We start from the raw sequence: 14,873 nt of genomic DNA, 5'->3' as shown, positions 1-14,873 counted from the left end.
TCTTGGAAGCTGCTTCCAGACCCTAGCCGCCCTGACTGTGAAGTAGCGCTTCCTGATATCTAACCTAAACCTACCCTCTGCCAGCTTGTGACCGTTATTCCTGGTAACTCCTGGCAGTGCTCGGGGAAACAGTGACTCCCCCAATGCCTGCTGATCCCCCCTGACTGGTTTATAACAGGCCACAAGATCCCCCCTCAGCCTTCTCTTGTGGAGGCTGAACAGGTTCAGGTCCCGTAGCCTCTCCTCATAGGGCCTGCCCTGCTGCCCCCTGATCATACAAGTGGCTCTCCTCTGGGCCCTCTCCATGCTGTTGACATCCCTCTTGAAGTGTGGCACCCAGAACTGGACACAATACTCCAGCTGTGGCCTGACCAGTGCTTTGTTCTTGTTTAGTGATCCTCATGAGTATATAATATAGTACTGCCTGGGTATTGTGTACAGAGCAACACAAAGTTTATTCACATCAGTTTTTGGATTGGTTTAATTCTGAGCAAATAGTACAGGGAATTTTTGTAAGTGTAATATTGTGAGGAGGAAGGTCCAAAAAGAAAAGTGCTGTTGATCTTACTGAAAACCGATAAGCAAATTCCTATTTCTGTAATTCAACACATTCTAAAGCAGGGGTCAGCAACCCCTGGCATGCATGCCAGAGCATGGCCCACAAGGCCATTTTACTTGGCATGCCACATCCAGTGGGGCTCTGGGCAGCTGCTACACAGCAGGTATCAGGGAGGCTGCAAGCCTTGCTGCAAGCAGCCCAGGCTCTATGGCCAGCAGCAGCTGCCCTGAACCTGGCTGGATGTGACAGGCAGCCACCAGTCTGGAAACAGCTGCACCAGAGCCTGAAGACTTGGCCTGGCTCATTGCCATGCACACCTCATGGACCTCTGTGGGGAAGGGGCTGGGGCTGTGCTCCACTGTCAGGGGCTGCATGCCCACAAAGCCTGGCATCCCCATGGGGGTCAGAAAGGGGGAGGAGTAGGGGAACAAGGGGGCATGTCCCTATCCCCATCCCGCTGGGCCCAGCTGCAAAGGGCAGGGTGAGCTGCATGAGTGCAGTGACCCCACATAGGAATGCTTTGTTTGGGTGGCTCTGGCCCCTGCCTGCTCCAGCCACATCTCCTGGGGACAGGCTATGGGGTTGCTTGCAGGCAGTGGCTGCTCTGGGTGGACCTAGGAGGCTCCTTTTCCTATCTTGACCTAACTGGTCAAGTACCAGTGAGCTGGGCCAATCTGTGCTGCCAGCCCCAACCCCTGCTCTTGCTGCCGCTGCACTGAGCCAGGAGCTGGGCCGCTGCTATGGAGTAGAACAGATCTCAGCCATGGCCCTTGTGTGTATCCAGATCCTGGTCTGCAGTGGGGAGGGGGCCAGCCTCTCTCTCCATATCCTGTGCCCCAGCCCCTTCCCTGACATGTTTCCAGGGTATGCTTGCAGCTGCCACCAATAATGGGCTTAGGGCTCCAGGCCCCAGTGCAGCTGTTTGCAGGCTCATGGCTGCCTGCTGCATGTAGCCCGAGCACCCCAGCAGATGGCAAGGGCCTGCTCTGGGGTCAGAGGCCCAGCCCCGCTCATTGCTGGCAGTGGCTGCACACATGTCTCCGGGTGGATGGCAGGGAAGGGGCTGGGGCTGTGCTACCATGACAAAGATCAGGCCTCTTGTAACTCCCTTGCCATCCACCCCTGGCGCACCAATATCTTCAAAGTCCGGGTTGCTGGGGGTTTTGGAACTCTGCTGAAAAATGTTGCTAACCTCTGCTCTAAAGGAAGAACCCTAACCCTTGTGTGAAAATGTTTAAACATTGCTATCAATTCCAGTTCTGGCTTATTGTAAACAAATTCTTAAAATTGAGAGCATTCAGTTTAGTGTTAACTGGGATCTAAGTACTGAAACAGTTTGGTGTTGTAGAAAATAAATGCTCTGGTAATTTTTTTTCCTGAAGAAAGAGCATATGATTGCATTAAACTTTCAAAGTACAAAGCAAGTCTAAAAGAAGTATAATTATTATTGTTGGTTTATCACCACAAACATGTTGTTGTAAATGTCATTATATCAGATGAGTTTGGTAACAGGTTTTCCATTTTGCACTTTATTTGACAAGGTGATTCATTGTTTAGTGTAGTTTAAGATGTCAGTCCTTCTGGAAAGAATTGAGCACTGCTGATGTGCACATGAACATTCCTCCATCAAAGTGTATGATTAAAGAAGGGTTATTCTTCTGAAATATTGTTACCTAACTTGCCTGGAATATGAGTATTTTCTTTATTGAAATATAGTTGGCTTTATCTTGGTAACCATATAGATGTTATACATGGCATATGGGAAGCCTGTTACAGTTACCCACAAAATCATATTTGCTTATACTGCTACACAATCGCAAGTCAAGTAATTGGTATAATTTGTTTCTGACAGATCACATCTTTGTTTCCTAGAATGTGTTAGAGAAAAATATAAGGGAAGATAGGTGATATAGCCTATACTCCCTATTAGTGTCCCTGGCAGTCTAGCAATCTTGCCTTTTGGGATGGCTTCAGAGAAAGCAAACATCTTTTATCTTTGCATTCTCCAAATGGTGTGAACCAGTTTTGGACAGAGGACAGAGAAATTCCTTCTGGCCCATTAACAGGCAGCAGCTTTCTTCATGAAGGATGGAGTTTTCTTTCCACTGCCATTGCTTTGAACTAACCTGCTATCTTAACACAGCTGGGTGTTCTATATTTAGATTTCTTTACAATCCCACTAAACTATTTGACTCAATAATTTCTTGTAGAAATGAAATTTCACAGATTAATTATATGTCATGTAAAGAAGTATAGTATCTCCTTCCATCAATTCTAAATTCCCTACCAATCAATTTCAATGAGTGACTTAATATTATGTGGTTGGAAGAAGAGGAACAACAGATCTGTCTTAACTAAATCATTCATTATTTTAAATACTATCATGACTGTCATGTTATAAGATGATATCAAATAGTTACAGGTACATGTTGTAGGCGTAGCTCCACTCTTTTTCCTTCTTCAACATCTTACTTATTTAATTGTCTGTTCTTGGGACTTACACATTTCTGACTGCAGTTGTCATTCAATAATCCATGGACATATAGTGCTCCACACTGCATTATGCTGTGCCTGTCCTGCATTTCCCTTCTGTTCTTTCCCCCTTCATAAGAACTCAGGCCCTCCCTCAAAAGAAACCAACTGGTATGTAATGCAATAAAATGTTAATTAAATGGCAATGATACAGTTGATTAAGCCATTTGGCCTCTGGAACAACATAGTCAGAAAAATGTAGATGTATGAATAGCATTATTATACAGTTTACAATACCAAGTCTAGCTATGGGGGGATTCTGATTTTATCAGAATCAGTCCCTTTCCCCCCACCCAAAGTTTCCTCTTATACTTGTCCCTTCTCCTTTCCTCAGTCATCAGCCAGCAGAGATGACCCTAGCAGGGTTTGGGGCCTGGGGGAGCAAGGGGAGGTGGTGAGTGGCTGGTGAGTGGCTCAATGCGAAGGTGGCAGTGGCAGTGCGGAGTCATCAGCACTAGGCAGGCCCTGCAGGAGGGGCCATGGCCACTCCACCTGGCTCTGCGGGGACCCCCAAAGCATGGGGCCCAGAGGAGTCACCCCAATTTCCTCCCCCCGCAGGAATGGCCCTGTCAGCCAGCATGACACTGCTGTCCCATATTTGGCTGGCACACAAATCTAAATCCTTTCCTAGTCTGGTTGACATAAATGCAGTCCTTAAATATATGCCAGCCACCCATCTCTTTTCCACTGACAAGGCTGGTGCAGTGACATGGTCACACTGCCATTTTGCTGTTGCACATGAGTTCTGGACACAGGGTTTGACCAGAGCCCCTCTTTCGTATGGCTACTGTTCATCCCTTCCTTTCCCATGCTGCTGAATTCAGTGGGAAGAGGGAGGGGAAGGGTGAACAGCAGCATCCCCTGGGTTTTGGAGCTGTGTGAAAGCAGGGGTTCAGGCCAGGCCCCACCCTGATCAGCTGGTGAGCTCAGAGCTCACTGCTTATGTGAAGCTCTGGCAGGGGCCTTGCCCTCTTCCTGGATCCAGTACTGTCCACTGGGATCCCTTAACTCTTCCTTCTGCATCTGCCTGACTTCCCCAAATGGTGCTGTAACACTGACCTAGGCCTTATGAGTTGTTAAAAAAGTAGGGCTACATCATTTCTTTAGTTGTTCAACCTTGCAAGGAAGAGAAAGGCCAAAGCACAGAACTGTCTTGCTGGTCAGAGCAGTTTGCACAAGGTGACCTGTCCTCATGGGTGGGTTTTAGTGAGCCACTGAACTGAAAGATTGAAGTGAAAAACATCAGCACATTTATCTTCCATCTTATGGCCTACAACAGAGGAAGATTTGTATTTTTTTATAATAATATTAGCATATGAAGATACAGAGTTGTGCTCATGGAAAGACTATTAAAGTATTTCCTTTCACAAGGTATTGTCAAGAGCAGCACAGATCAATTTAGGGCTAGCAGGGATGCTCAGCATCCAAATAGAGCTACGGGGCTTGCTTTGATTCTTGCCACAATTTTAGCAACTGGAAATACATTTTTGCATCCTATTTGCTACTAATAAACCAAAAAATGGCTCTACTTTGTGGTAAGTAAACCAAAGCACATCCTATTTCCATTCTGTTTGCTACTAATACATAAAAAATGGCTCCACTTTTTCAGAAGTAAACCAAACCACACAGAGGTTGCTGGGCTTCAGTCAGTACACATAATGAACAGGTAACAGAAGCATCAGAACTCTACTAAGCTTAGAGCATTTTTGATTAAACCCTTGGATGGGAGTTGAGGGAGAGAAAGACTTTTTGTGGTTTGATAACTTACATTATTTAAAAACCGGAAGAGAAAATTTACCTGATATAACTTCGCTTCTGAGCATGTCAAAAATGCAATGGATAGATGTTCTCCAGCCCCAAATTCTCCTATTCCCTGAGGGGCAAGTAACATAATACCTGTCCTCCAGAGGGGAAGTCTTGGACAAAGACTTTGCTTAAGTGGATGTTGGCACAAGTCTGTGCACATAAGCCTTGTTTTAGAAATTACATCACCACCCAACCTCAGAGCAGATTATTGAGGCATTATTCTGGCTGGAGGAACTGATGTCTTGAATGTGTGCACATAATATTACCACCTTACAGAGTCTAGCCTTGAAAAAGGCATTGAAACTGTAAATGATGAGCTCAGACTGATTTGCACTCTTCAGCTGTAGCTTGGAATCTCATTAAAACCATTGCCTCAGCATAATGCTCTTTTGGAAAATTATCTTGTGAATATCCTAATTTTTTATGTGACTTCATGTATTTTGCTCATAATTCCATAATTAATAGTTATAAAGGTTATGATGCCATAGATGTTCTTAAAACTATCCTATAGTAATGCTTAGAAGGGAGGGCGAGGGAGAATCTAAAAAAAATTGAATGTGTTCTTAAAAAATCTGTTTGATCTAAGAACAATTCTAAAGAAAGTTTTCATCATACAGACATTAGGGCAGTACAGGGGAGAAGTAAGGTCATTTTGAGACCGAACTATGTATTTTCACATCTTAACATCTTTGGATTTGTTTAAAGTATGACCATAATTCTGTATTTTCTGGGCTTTTAATGCTTAGTTTAGAAATAGTTACAATATCCCTGTAACATTTGTATCTTTAAATTTACTGATTTTAATTGGAACATTAATTTATTTTTAATATATTTTTTCTTGGAATAAAGTTATAATATTTGCCATTTTATAGGGAATTACATTTTCAAAGTGTTAAACTAACAATAATCAAATGTGCAATATAATACAGTTCAAACTGCTTTATGGTCTTATCTTTAAAAATGTTTTTTTTCTTTTAATCAGAGGTAAATAGGTGCATACTGAACAAATTGTTAATAGTTACATGAAAAATCTGAGCAACTGGTATAGACAGAGAAGGTATAAAAGATCGAGGTTGAGGAGTTAGAAGCATGGCTGAAGGCAATAGATCAGAGTTGTCATCAGTTGGCCAAAATCCCTCTCAGAGTGGTGCTATTATTAGGATAAGTTTGTAGCAACTTGTCAGTATGGGAGATGGACTTAGCTAAGAGCTTGACACCCTCGTTAATCCTCTCTGGCCAAGTAAGGCTAAATGTTAGTGAGCTCCTTCTCAGTGCACGGAAACACAAAGACTTCTACAGCACTGGTCTTGATGTCTTCAAATCCAAGCTGGATTCATTTCTGTGAATGATGTTTTCATCAAATACTGGTTACTGGTCTCAATACAGGAAAACTTGGGTAAATTCTATATCCTGTGTTATGCAGGCGGTTGGATTAGATCAGCAACGTTCAACCTCCAGCCCATGGGCCAGATCTGGCTTCCAGAGCCATGTCATCTGGCCCACTGGCCCACCTATGGGTCTGAAAATTTGGCAGCCAGAAAGTGGTGGAGATAAACACTGCCACTGCTTCTCTACCACCAAATGTCCAAGCCCTGAAGGCCAGAAATCATGCCGAGGGGAGGCAGGGCTGAGGCAATCTTGTATGGGGCACAATTCAGCACATGGGGCCAGGGCTGCAACAGAGACCTGATCTGCAGGAGGCTGAGGCCATGTTCTAAGCAGGCCCTGCATGCTGGATTGGACCTCAGCCTTGACCCCATGCACCAGATTGGGCCCTGGATGGATTGGGCCCACATGCTGGATCAGCCCTACAGACTGGATCTGCCCTGCAAACAACTGGACCCATGTTGTGAATTTTTGCCCCTATATGTGAAATTTGTGACAGTTAGTTAGGAATTCAGTGGAGAACCACAGTAAAGGTAAATTAGGAAGTGCAATTGTTACACACACAGTTCTTAACAGTATTCATATGTATAGAGACAACTTGCAGGCACTGCAATGGAAATTTATTCCTAAATTGGTAAGGTAAATAGATGGGAAATAATACAGTTAAGAGTACCTACACTATTTGTAGCACAGACACTATTTTGAAACTCTAGAAAATTTGTTTGTGCCACTTATTGTTCATGTATTTCCAGATGCAGGCCTTTCATTTCTTGATGTATACACTTTATATATGTTCTATATAATGGACTGAAGTAAATAATTGTATCCCATAAAGGGCTGTGACTTCAGTATTACTTTAATGTTTGAAATTAAAAGAGCATGAGAAGGGCCAGATACCACAAATTCTGGCTGTCTTTGTAGATACACATACACCAGGAAAACCATGGCTAGCAATGGAATGGAATTTGTCTCCTTGGTTCTTCTTCTTATAAAAAGATGCAGAGATACTATTCTTCTTAGACTCTTTGATGAACCTGTGAGAAAGTTTTGTATTCCAGGGACTTGGGGACATGATGCACAATATTATGCATGCAAACCTACTGTGATTGTGAGGCACTCCATAAATCACAGTACCACTGTACCATAAATGCTCTTATTAGAGTAGATGACATTCACTCCAGATGCTAAAAGGCAGGATACATTACAACCTAGATCCCTCATATCTGGGATGCTTTGTAGCCCACTTAATTTGTAGCAGGTTGCTGAACTGAGAATAAGGAAGTTAGCTATTTGCTTCAGCTTTTTATTTCCAAAGGTACCACTTCTCTACTCAGCTGGAGCTCATCAGTAGGTACATGAAGCTGACCATGCCTTTTGAAATAAAAGCTACAGCAACCAGGTTGAACACCTCTACAATCTGGGGCAACTGTTTGTTTTGATTCTGTAAGCAATGCAGGGAATCCAACTCTCCGAAGGATCTGGGTTTTACTTATATTCTGTTTCTAGGGGGCTAGAACATGAAGCATGTGGGGAGGTGAATCATGGACTGCTACACTTCTTCCCTATATACCATAGTTAAGTCAAGAATCAAGTCTGCAAGTTTGCACTGTGTCTACAAAATAGTCCAAATACTATCTGAATGCTGGTGTAATTTATTTGGCAATACTATTTTCCCTTTAGAAACAAATATTGAGTATGTAGCCATGACCTAGAAGAGTAGAAAAGAAGCATGGTAATTGATGGAATTCTGCCATTTTTGATTGAGCCAGCAGATCTCAAAGCTACTGACTTACTAGTTCTGCTTGGACCTTCAGGTAAAATCTGAGTGCAGTCAGAGTAAGATGATTAAAAAAACCCCAAGATGATGCTGAGATGAACAAAACTCTGTTCAAAACTCAGTTCCCACATAAAATTAACCGTTATATACCAAATTAATATAATTTTTTATGTAAACATTTTACTAAAAACAGTAAATGATTTCTATAGGAATTTGAGAATTTTTAGCAAAATAATTAATTTGAAATGCTCAAAGGATTTGTAAAAGAAGTGATTCAGACCTTGAGTCTATCAGAGCAATTGGTGCTGAACAGAACGAGAATATACCAGTGTAGAAAACTTCACAGATCCAAGAAGGCATTCTTCAAGGGTTTATTGTTAATGTATAAGGGTTTCATTCTCCTTTACATGTAGACTTTTTTATACAGTACTATTCATGAAAAAGAGTCTTAGTGGCTGTATCTATACAAGATGCTGACTGCACAGTAGCCTGATACTACTGTGCAGTAGCATCGCATGGCAACAACCACGATGCACCGCAACCGTGCAGTATTAGTATTAGGCTACTGTGCAGTAGTGTCACAAAAAAGGTGTTTGTCAGTGCTACTGTGCAGTAACTCAGGTTACCGTGCAGTCATTTAGTACTTGTTTATATAAGTATTAAATGACTACTCAGTAATAACTGCACAGTCATTGACTTATATAGATGTGGCCAGCGCAAATGAAAATTCAGGACCCAAATATTTACTTACTGCTGTTAATAATAAGTCCTTGGTAGCTTGAAAATAAAAAGTTTTTTTTATCAGTTTCTGCCCTATTACGTGAACATACCAGTTAGTAGTTTTAAGACTTAGTGGTAGCATCCACTATATTTCATAGAATCATAGAATCACAGAAGTAGGGTCGGAAGGGACCTTGTAGATCTTCAAGTCCGACCCCCAACCTGGGCGGGAGAAAAGACTGGACTCAAATGAGTCCAGCCAGGTAGTCATCAAGCCTCTTCTTAAAGATCCCCAGGGTAGGAGCCAGCACCACTTCCCTTGGAAGTTGGTTCCAGATCCTAGCCGCCCTGACTGTGAAGTAGTTCTTACGGATGTCTAATCTAAACCTACTTTCCAACAACTTGTGTCCATTGTTCCTTGTCATGCCAGGTGGTGCTAGGGGAAACAGTGTCTCCCCTAAACCCTTCTGGTGCCCCCTAGTGAGTTTATAGACAGTCACCAGGTCCCCCCTCAGCCTTCTCTTGTGAAGGCTGAACAGGTTTAGGTCCCGCAGTCTTTCATTGTAGGGTCTGCCCTGTTGTCCCCGGATCATGTGGGTAGCCCTCCTCTGGACCCTTTCAATGTTGTCCAAATCCCTCCTGAAATAGGGTGCACAGAACTGGACGCAGTACTCCAGCTGTGGCCTGACCAGCGTCGCATAGAGGGGGAGGACCACCTCCCTGGCTCTACTCGAGATGCACCTGTGGATGCACGACAAGGTCCAGTTAGCCCTGCCAACCGTGACCTCGCATTGTTAGCCCATGTTCATCTTGGAGTCAATAATGACTCCAAGATCCCTTTCCGCCTCCGTGCTCTCAAGAAGGGAATTTCCCACTCTATAAGCGTGCTGCTGGTTTCTACTGCCCAAGTGCAGCACCCTGCACTTGTCAGTATTGAAACGCATCCTGTTTATGTCAGCCCACTCCTGTAACCTATCCAGTCTTGTTGCAGTCTTTCCCTCCCTACTAGCGTGCTCACCTCACCCCAAATTTTGGCATTAATATTTTTTAAACCTTGAAGAATGTTACTTAATTTCCTTATTCATCGTTCTCAACTGAAAACATTCTTTTTTTGTAAAAAATAAAATATAAAACAGTAAGACTTTCTGGCCTATTTGCTTCTCAAGCAAATCCCGGGACGTCATTCTCCCCTTGTACTCGGCCTCAGTGAGGCCGCAGCTGGAGCGCTGCATCCAGTTTTGGGCTCCACAGTTCAAAAAGGATGTGGAGAAGCTTGAGAGAATCCAGAAAAGAGCCACGCGCATGACCAGAGGTCAGAAAAGCAGACCTTACGATGACAGGCTGAGAGCCATGGGGCTCTTTAGCCCGGAAAAGCGCAGGCTCAGGGGTGTTCTGATGGCCACCTGTAAGTTTATCAGGGGTGACTGCCAGTATCTAGGGATGACGATGACTGTCATCCCAAGGGATGACGAGGTCGAACGGTCACAAACTCCTGCAAGACCGTTTCAGGCTGGACATAAGGAAGAATTTCTTTACTGTCTGAGCCCCCAAGGTCTGGAACAGTCTGCCATTGGAGGTGGTTCAAGCACCCACATTGATCACCTTCAAGAGTAAATTGGATGCTTATCTTGCTGGGATCCTATAGCCCCAGCTGACTTCCTGCCCTTTGGGCGGGGGGCTGGACCCGATGATCTTCCCAGGTCCCTTCCAGCACTAATGTGTATGAAATCTATGAAATCCATGAAACTTAGTGTCCTCCCTTTACAATTGAGATTTTCAGGAGGTGAGAGCCATGTTTGCAGAGGTCCTGGACAGGGCTCTCAGCTTTGTTTTTGACATCCAATATATCTTTAGCACTGGATAAAACCATTTAAAATGTATACAGTCTAAACCACTGAAACAGCCTAACTGTTAAAGTGTCTATATAAATATATATAAAGCTTATTCAATGGAACTATGTAAATGAATGGAATTTTAAGAGATAGGAAGTGTCCTAAAATCCAGCATCAAACTGTTAATGATAAGGAATAAAGCTCCAAGATAAACGTTTACTTGTCCTTTGAGAACAGTTGTTGCAATATACCAGTTTCATCCTGCTGAATGTTTGTATCTCCATGTGTGACCTGAGACACCTTCTAGCTCCTTTGTCTACATGACCTTTGCTTTCAGCCAGGTGATCCAACCCTCCCCCAGTATGGAAACTCCAGACTCTATGACATATCACAAGAAATAACTTCTCTGTATGTTGATGCAGTGTTTTTTTTTCTCAGAACGCAGGTAAAACAGATTGCCAATTCTGCTTTTTTCCCCAATAAACTGTGTTTATTATGCCAATTCTAATTACCATGCAATCTAATGGTTTTAAGGCTTATATTTTCCACATCACTGGACATCACAAACATGAAAGCATTTTATACTGTCATTATACATCAATGTTTGCACTTGGTTATACATATATACAGAAATTATTCACACATCTTAACCTTGCTATTTCCTCCTTTCAAACCAACATAATTTTACTGTGAAAGCAGCTTTTTAATAAATGGTATAAGAAATACAGCAAGGCACACATTTTTTAAAAACTTTTTTTCTCATTACCACCTCAAGAAGCATAAAAACACAAAATGTTGTACTTAATTCAGTAGAATGTCAAAAGTTCCTAATATACAACACTATGTAGTTGTTTCTTGAAGTGTTGCATAGATTAAATTTAAAATGAAATAAAGTGGCATTATTATAATTGCTTAACTTTTAGATGTATTGAATCAGGAGGACTAATGACTTCCTTTTGCTGCAATCAAACAAAATTGTCATTTTAAACTTAAAATAGTTTCAATAAACATATGCATTATACATATAAATATTAAATTTGATACATGAAATAGGGGAATACTGACAAGTACAGTTCTGAAAAGAATCAGACTGAGTATGAATTCTGTGGAATTGCAAAACTTTAGAGAACATAATAGGTGACAAATAGTAAAGAAGCATCCAGTTTCAGAAGGGCAGGTCATTAGAGGTAGCTTGGGAGAGGAATCCATAAGAAAGCAAATGGCTTTGCTACAATACAAAATGTTCACTGAAATAGGACTAGCATATGCAGCCTGATCACAAAGCCAACATGGACAAATCACATTTGGAAAGAAAATTTATCTTGGGAGTCAGTATAATGAAAGGCAGTGATACAATGGAATTGGAGGTCATCCCAGGGTTTACAGGATGAACCTGCACCTGAATTGCAGCCAACGTTCTAAAAGGAAAGAAAAAAAGTAATAGCATGTTATGTAAAATACAGTTTTATTTACAAAACACAAACTCTTCCAGAACAACTGTAGATAGCTATTATACAATCACATGCCAAAGCCTTTAATTCACAGGCATATAGTAAGTGAACAATGATTTTTAACTGCCTGAGGTACAAGTTAGTCTAAAAAATGTCTTTGTATCGATGTAGAAAATGCATTGATTTTTTGAAGACTTCATTTCAAAAGAAACAAGGGAAATCATCAAATCTGACCTTTTCCCTAGATCCTGTCCATATACTTACCTACGAACTTACCTTCAGCACATTCAAAGGAAGATCAATAATAAATATGAATTTGCTAAAGCCGAACAACAAAGTGCAGCATTTAGCCAGCCATCACTTACGTATGCATCTCAAGTGAGATTTCATTATAAAAAAGGAAGAGGGTTGTCACAGAAGTGGTCCTTGAACATAAACATGAATGTCTTCACTGTATTTTAAAATTATAACTAACTGTGCAGACAATTCTAGTGCCAGTAATGAGTTAAATTTTCATACTATAGAATTTATCCAGCTTGGAGTTTAGGGTTAAACTATTCATCAAAGAGCAGAGGCTTATGATGAGGATTATGAAGAAATAACTGTCAGAATACAGCTAAAAGATTAGTGCAAAGTACATCTCTTAGGCATTTCCTAGGAGGCACTCCAGACATGCATTATATGCCTTCCAAATTAAGCAGACATATCTGGATCTATCCAGTTACCTTCTCCTTTGATCTTATTTGCTGGAACTGACCCTTCTATATTTATGGAAAATGTGCACTTACATGAAAATGGTGAAAACATAACAGTAAGTTTAGAAATCAGTGAAAAAATGTGCATAACAAGGAAGACCATATTACATTTGCTCTTGGAAACTTCAGTGTGGGTTTTAATTAGATCTATAGTGAGAAAAGTCTCCCTGGTAGGCTGTACCTGCCTACTATCCACAGATGATGATATAAAATAGCTATTTACCATCTACAAACTTTTTTTTAAAGTTAGCTGATTAAATTTGCTGCTACACAGAACTAGAATGCCATGACTAGGTTGTAAACAAGGTAAGGAAAACACTGTTGTTTCAGATGCCTTTTTAAATCTGCAAAGACATTTGGTAAGAATGATTTAGGCCACTCATGCAGCCCATTTTTCTATATTTAAATGATATATTAGGTTCTGTGCAGTGTAAGCCTCATATGCTATTTTTCTATGTAAAGACCACCTTTGCATTTACCACAGTGATTTTCAACCACAGGGTTGTAGCACCCTGAGGTGCCTTGAGATCTTTTTAAAGGTGCTTAACAATGTTAGCACTATTAAATGTGCAAACATTATTTACAAGATAAACTCAGAAATTTCAAATAAGAATTGATAGCATTAAAACATTCTGATCTGGTGTGGTATTTTTGAACTCTTTGCAACAGAATTGCTTTACTGCTTTTCCTGTCATCAAAAATCAAGTGAAAACTAAGAGCTGGCCATTTCCAAGGGGTGCCTCAAGTCTAAGGAGGGGTGCCTCAAGTCTAAAAAAGGTTGACAACTGCTGATGTATTGGTACACTTCATCTGTGGATCTCAGAGCACTATTCACTGGAGGATGTAAACGTCACAACTCCCCTCTGTTGTTCTTCTTATTTTTCACAGCTAAAGAAACTGAGGCAGAGAGGCATTAAGTGATCTGCTTAAAGTCATACAGCAATCTGTGGCAGATCTGGGAATAGCAATTAGATAATCTGACTAGCAGTCCTGTGCATCAGCCCTCTTTTCCCCCTGGGTTCCTCCTGATTACAGTAAATTGCAGGATGTTTTGACTATGGTTAAGGACTGTTGGGTAAAACCACTTTATTTTCCTTAAACCCAAATAATATATTTTTCTCAATTTAACTTAAGTTTAAACTACATATTCTCTACTAAAAGGAAGGAAATAACTTTTATGACTTATTTGTGGCTATAGCAGATAACAGTCTAATGCATTTCCCAGAAAAATACACTCTGAACATCACGTAAGGCCCCCTTAATGTATTGATCCCTGCACACTGAATATATGACTATGAATCCTGATCCCACTGGTGAGTCATGGGTCAGAGTGACAGCAAAAGACTGCATGATCTCATATGCAGAGAGGTTGTTCTTTCAAGCTGTCACCTCCTTGAGAAACAAAATCAGCATAGCTTTATAAACGGTTCTGCTGAAGAACTATATATTGGCTCATATAGTAGAATAATCAGTTCTGATAGAGGTATTTTTGAAGCTGCTTATGGAATTGCTGTTTCTTTCCCTTAATGGTCAGTTTTACAGCGCACTGATAAAGAACGAGATTGCAACTTGGATACATTTGGCAGAAAATATATTTTCTCCACTATTGCTTTTTATACTCCTATATACTGCAAATGCAAATACTGACTAAAATAGTATAAAATTAGTCAAGCTACATTAGCAAGTATGCCTTTCGTCACCTTTGCATACTGAATATGTTTTTAGGATGTACATATACGATATGATATTTTTTTCTAAGTATTGCAGCTACACATGGAATTACACATTTTAATGAGCTTACAGCACAGGTGCTACAGGAAAAAATAATGGTGTTTGCCATTTATCTTTCAAATTAAATAATGTGTTTTTAAATAGTAACTTTTTTCATAATACACTTATGGGAACAACATTTATCTGTCACATTTTAAAAGATGTATTAGTAATAAATGTAAATTACCTTTGGAAAATCAGTAATTAGGCTCATCAAAAAATAAACAATCTGCCACCAAAAAGATAATCTTTAGCATAGTTAAGTATAATAACTGTTATTTGAAT

General features: G+C 41.0%; 1 protein-coding gene across 4 annotated transcripts in view; it reads right to left on the bottom strand.

Moving 5' to 3' along the window:
- Window positions 1-11,086: 11,086 nt before the first annotated feature.
- The window catches only part of AKAP6 (A-kinase anchoring protein 6), a 351,442-nt gene continuing 347,655 nt past the window's right edge, over window positions 11,087-14,873 (bottom strand). For all 4 annotated transcript variants that reach the window (XM_090033572.1, XM_090033569.1, XM_090033570.1 and 1 more), the window contains exon 14: window positions 11,087-12,030. The gene's annotated coding sequence lies outside the window, so the exon portion shown is untranslated. The remainder of the gene's footprint in view (window positions 12,031-14,873) is intronic.

The sequence above is a fragment of the Crocodylus siamensis genome, chromosome 2 (assembly GCF_052110815.1).
Source record: "Crocodylus siamensis isolate JL-2025a chromosome 2, ASM5211081v1, whole genome shotgun sequence".
Taxonomy (NCBI): Eukaryota; Metazoa; Chordata; order Crocodylia; family Crocodylidae; genus Crocodylus; species Crocodylus siamensis.
Note: the sequence above shows the minus strand (reverse complement) of the source record. Positions and strands in the feature narration are given on the sequence as shown.